Source organism: Neopsephotus bourkii, unplaced genomic scaffold, assembly GCF_033783945.1.
Source record: "Neopsephotus bourkii isolate Nb327-2 ecotype Australia unplaced genomic scaffold, CSIRO-AGI_Nbou_v1 NB_1624, whole genome shotgun sequence".
NCBI lineage: Eukaryota > Metazoa > Chordata > Aves > Psittaciformes > Psittacidae > Neopsephotus > Neopsephotus bourkii.
In genome coordinates, this window is record NW_026902099.1 from 4,382,855 (window position 1) to 4,388,355 (window position 5,501).

Below are 5,501 nucleotides of genomic sequence, written 5' to 3' on the forward strand. Positions count from 1 at the left end.
TCATTGCCAGAGTCTGACTGCATAAAACCCAGTATCTTGATTTATTTGATTTGTGATCCTGAGAGTGAAATTAAGATGCAAGTGAGGTCAAGTACCATAATTGATCAGTTTATTACAGATGATTATTACAGAAAGATAATTATTATAAAAAATGAAATTATTATACAAAAATTAGCAATAGGACAGATCGGAAAAAAGAAATTAAGCAAGCACTGAGAGTGCAGAGAAATAGTCACCACCTTGGGTCCATAGTCATCATCTTCAGTGGTGGGTGTCCCCCAGGGTCCATAGTCCTCACCAGAAGTGGGTGGCCAGAATGGTGATTACCTTTTTCCCCTTTTATTATGTGTTGGGAGGAGTACCTTTGTTCTTACTGTCATGTACTGCACATTCCTGGTGGATCACATGCATCCAGTTTTGCTGATCCTGCAGCCAGATCTTTAACTGCGCATGTCTGTCAGCAATCCTTGACATAATGGGCAGCAATTCCCTACACCAATCTTTGATGGTGGAGTCTTACTTCAGCTCCTTGCACCCATCTCTCTGGCAATGGATGGCGAAGTTCCATCTGAGCTCCTCACACCCACCTTGGATGTAGTGGACCTCAGCTCCCCACACTCACCTTTGAGATAGTGCATGGTCGAGTCTGATTTCAGTTCAGTCTCTCACAGCCATTAGATTGCTTGAGAAAATATGTCCTTTCATATCTCCATTACTAATCAGCTTCATAGATTTTTTTTAGGTGGCTTCCTTCTCATCTTTGGTTAAAAAGGGTTGGTATTGACCTTTCTTTAAAATACCATGTTGGGGGCTGCAAAAGGATGTTTCCTCACAGGTGGTATTTTGGGGGATAGCTTATATATGTACTGTTACTTTTAAAAATGCTCCTTGTGCCTGAAAAGCTTCTACCCTTTCAATAGCTCCTTTTAATTTCCTTTTGAAGATGTATTGATTTTATATAGCTCCTTTTTTAATAATGCATTAACATAACACATTTTTTTGGATATTGAACTTCTGTCATTATTGAAGAACAGCTTTTTGGGTGCCTGCTCGGATAGAAAACAAGTGTTCTTTCTCTTCCTCTGGGGTCTGTGATTACTTCCCCCAAGCAACAGTCCTTTCTAGTGTTTACAAATTAAGTTTCTGCACCCAGCCCTGAGGTAACACTCCTTGAGTTTCCATAGAAATGCGTGATGTTGCCCACTTTTTGCATTTTCTTCTCTCTTACTGTTTCTGGTATTTCTTAGCACACCTCTGTCACCTTCTGAATAAAGTGGTTGGTAGCACTGCTCTAGCAGTACATTCTTTCAAGCACAAACAGTGTTTCAGTCCAGACAGTTTCTGTAATGCCTGTTATTAAGTTCAGCAGGCAACAACCTTATTGCTATTTACTTCATTTTACAGTAAGCTTTTTTAAAAAGGTGTCTAAACTACCACAATCTATTTTATCATTCCTACATCATTTGTGTCCTGGAATTACAGTGTTCATCCATTGCTTTTATTATGTCATGTTATGGAATCCCCATTATGGTAATATTCCCACTAAAAGGCAGGCAGTATAATGGACCCATGGCATGCTTCTGGAAAAAAATACACAGGAGCACCTATGCACATGAAATATATATGAAATGTATATGGGCACTGGCCGCTGGGCTCCCTGCTCAAATGTGACTCTAATTCTTGATGGGAATTACTGAAAACCATTTTTGATAACAGATTTCTTTTATTCCTTGTTCCTCACCATACCTCACCTATATTTGATTGTTTGTCTTGTGCTTGACGGTTTTATCATTTAAATTTATTGCCCGAAGAACAAATCATGGCAAAGTACACACTTGCCTTCTTCTAACAAGGTTCCCTCCATCTTAAGAATAACGACTCTTTAAAAAACCCTTAATAGGAAGTGCCTCCTTTTGCCCTTCGGTAATTTAGACTCTGTGTCCTAAAGCATTATTAGAGCACTGGTCAAGGATACAGAAAAGCCAAAATCTAAACATTTCTCCATTCAAGAAGTTTTGAGTCCAAACCTTGCACATTTCAGGATGGCAGCCTGGATGCTCTTGTTTGTTTGTTTGTTTTAAGAAAATGCAGAGCCAGACCCTGGAGTACAGAATAAAATCCAGTATTTCACATTCTCCATTTTCTCTTGGGTCAAGCCTGATCTCAGAACCATCAGCCCAAGTCCCTTCCCCTTAATTGCTCTCTGGCTTCATCAACTTTGATGCTTGGTTACATATTTGGCCCATTTCAAGAGAGATCACTAATATAATTCTGCTATTTTTCAAGTGAGTTCAAGGAGCATAATTGGAAATAAAAGTTAGGACATGTGTATCACAGACATACCTAAGCAGCAACACATGGATTTTGTCACTTGTGTAGGAGTTTAGGCACAGAACTCCACACAGATTTCTACCTTGGCTACATACTCACTGACTTTATTGAGAATAACATGTCAGTGTCCAGGCTGGAAGGCATGTCCCTGCCCCATCCATACTGGATAAGTCCCAGCCTCCTTTTGAGCACAATAGCCACATTCACACTACATTTTGCAAGAGTATCCTGTGGTACAGCATTACATACTTTCATGTCTCACCAGCACAGACACACATATTATTAGAGCTGTCTTGAGATGAAGTACCATGGCCAGCACAGTCCCATGGCTCCTCTTTTAACTTAGTGTGCCAGTCATGCTGCCTGTACCAGGCAACAGATATCTTGCCTTAAGGCCACTCACATCAACCCCAGGACAGCTGAGTGTTTATAACTTAACAGCTTCTTGTCATGTTAGGCAAGCTCTGGAGCCGAGCTGTGTGGGGTGCTACTGTCATCACAACCAGATATGCACAATGATTCAGAACTACTTGGGAGTAGTGCCTACATCTCCTGTCCAGAGTGAGCCTGCGTGGACAGGGCAGGTACTCAGCAGAGGGTATGAGCAGGGCATATAAATCCCACAGAGCCACAAGACAGGTTGGTGAAGCAGGAGCTGAGCTGTACTGGTTTCCCAGCATGTTACAGCTTCATTGTAATCACTCCTTATTTCAACTACATGATCCAAGAGGACCCTCACTCTCTTCCCCCACCCCATTCCTTGTGAGTGACAAGTATTCAGCAATGATGGCAAATGTTACAGTAAGTAGCACCTTAGGAGCATTGCCTACAACCTGTAGAATCAGTCAAAATCCTAACCCTAACACAGAACTGCAGGTAGAGGCTGGAAATGTTATTCATGCATAAGCCTGCAATACATGAGGCAAACGAAATGCTCAGTGTGGTGCAAGAAGGCTCCTATTTCACCTGGATTATGCTGTACTATAAGCAGGCACTTACAGTTAGACCCAGTTTGATGATATTACTTGTTTTGCAACTATCCTGCATTTGCGCTCCTGTGGAAAAAGCAACTTTCAAAATATGGTTTTAAGCAGAGGCAGGTCAGGTGCACCAGACACTTAGGGATTAATTCCTATTTATGTACTATTAAAATCAGTGTATACTGTATTAGGCCACAATGTTTGGTTAAGAGGTGGCTTACTTCCAGGTAGAACTACTAGTTGTAGTATTATATCCCGTGATATTGCTTCCCTGACAAAGCCAGTTTTTCCTGGTGAGTTTTTCAGTGAGTAACCAAGAGTTCCTCCTCGCATGCTCTTCTCCTCTGACCACCGACACCAGCCAATGGAGAGGACCATGGGCGAGCAACTATTTCCCTGAAGCTCCTGAAGAAGGATGGAGAAAGAGGAATAACTGTGTACCAACTGCACTGCTGCCATCCTCCCTGCATCACTTAGGGTCAGGGAAAGGAATCAGGATGGAAAGAATTCAGCCTGGGACAGAAAAGGAGGAAAGATGGTGGTTTAAGGTCTGTTTTTTCACTACCTCAATCAATTTTAATTGGCAATGAATGAATTTTCTCCAAGTCTGTTTTCCTGTGACAGTAACTGGTAAGCACCCTCTCTGTCTCTATTGTGACCCACATGCTTCCTTGTTCTATTTTATCCCCGTGTTCTGCTGGAGGACTGCGAGCACTTGGAGTTTGGCCCTTAGCTAAAGTTGACCCACCACGGGTATCAGAGGGGCAAGAGGGTCCATGCTGGTATTTGAGAGGAAACACAAGCACAGGGCGCCTGTGAGATGAGTGTGCTTGTCAGCACACACCAAGCTGAACCAGCTGGCAAGTAGCAGACCTACAGACCAGATAAGAGCACTTGGGATCTGGGTAGGGGTAGTGGACAGAGAAGCCATGCTGATGCTCTAGGGATATGCAAATGTCCCTGTGAATAGAGTGAGTGAGGGTGTGTGGTTTCACTAGTGAGCTTCAAGCTTGATGAGCTGAAGAGGATGAGGAGATTTGCCTGTCTGCACTTACATCAGTTCTGCAGTACTATAAGCAGGTACTGTTGAAGGCAGTGCCTCCTCATGGCTGTGTCAGTGTTCTCTGCATGTGTGTCTCCAGGACTTGCTGCTGGTCGAACCTGCAATCAGAAAAGCAGCAGTTGTGTCCATCAGCCTTGGACAGATACCTCTGGGCCTCAGGACAGCCCAGGCTGAGCTCCAGCAGCCAGGCAGGAGGTACCCCCACCCCCAGAGCTGCTGGATGTGCCTCTTATAACACATCCCTTAATAAGTGTCTACTTAGCACAATGAGTAGTTTGAATTGGCATATATACAATTATCTACATGCAGTTTTTGACTTACTGAGGGATTGCCAGTTGCTGTGTTTTTTTCACCCCCAAAGAATCTGTCAACTGCTACCATTCTTTTCCATCCAGATCTGTTTATAGAAACAGCCTCAAGCATACACTGGGTAAGACAAGCTGAGCAACCCTTGCAGCTGAAGGGGCAGTGCTGCTCTTTCTCTGCATGCTCCCAGCAGCACTGGTCTGACACTTAAGTAAGATGACTGAACTCTTGCAAAAAATGAAACTGCCTGTATTCTGAGCTTTCCATACACAGAAAATTTGCTACAGATTACTTACTCACAGATCTATCACCTTTGGTGCCAGTCAGCAATGTCAGTTTTTGCTCTAATAATGCTGCTAAAACTTTAAGGGTTATGTTTAAAATATTGCAAGTTTGTTAATGACAAATCATCTTCTTCAACATAATTTTATTCAAATCTTGCACAGTTCCATTTATTAAAAGCAAACAAACAAACAAAAATCACCAAAACCCAGAAATAAACCTTTTTTTTTTTTCCAAAGACAAAAGTGCTGTGAATGACTTCAGATGTATGGACAGAAAATAGTTCTATCACTTAGCACCTTGTTGTCCATCTTTTTGGGATTAGGGCAGGCATTCATAGATAAATGCTTTTATTTATCTATGCATTTACAATATAGCTGAACAAAACGAGCTGCAGCATTTACTTATTTTCTCCCACTTGAAAATGTTTCCAGATACATTTATTCTGCTCATTAGTCCATCTACCTTCAGAGAGGAGAAAAGAAGTAGTAAAACACCATTTCAGTAGCTTCTGCTTGAAATTCAGCTTGAAAATACTT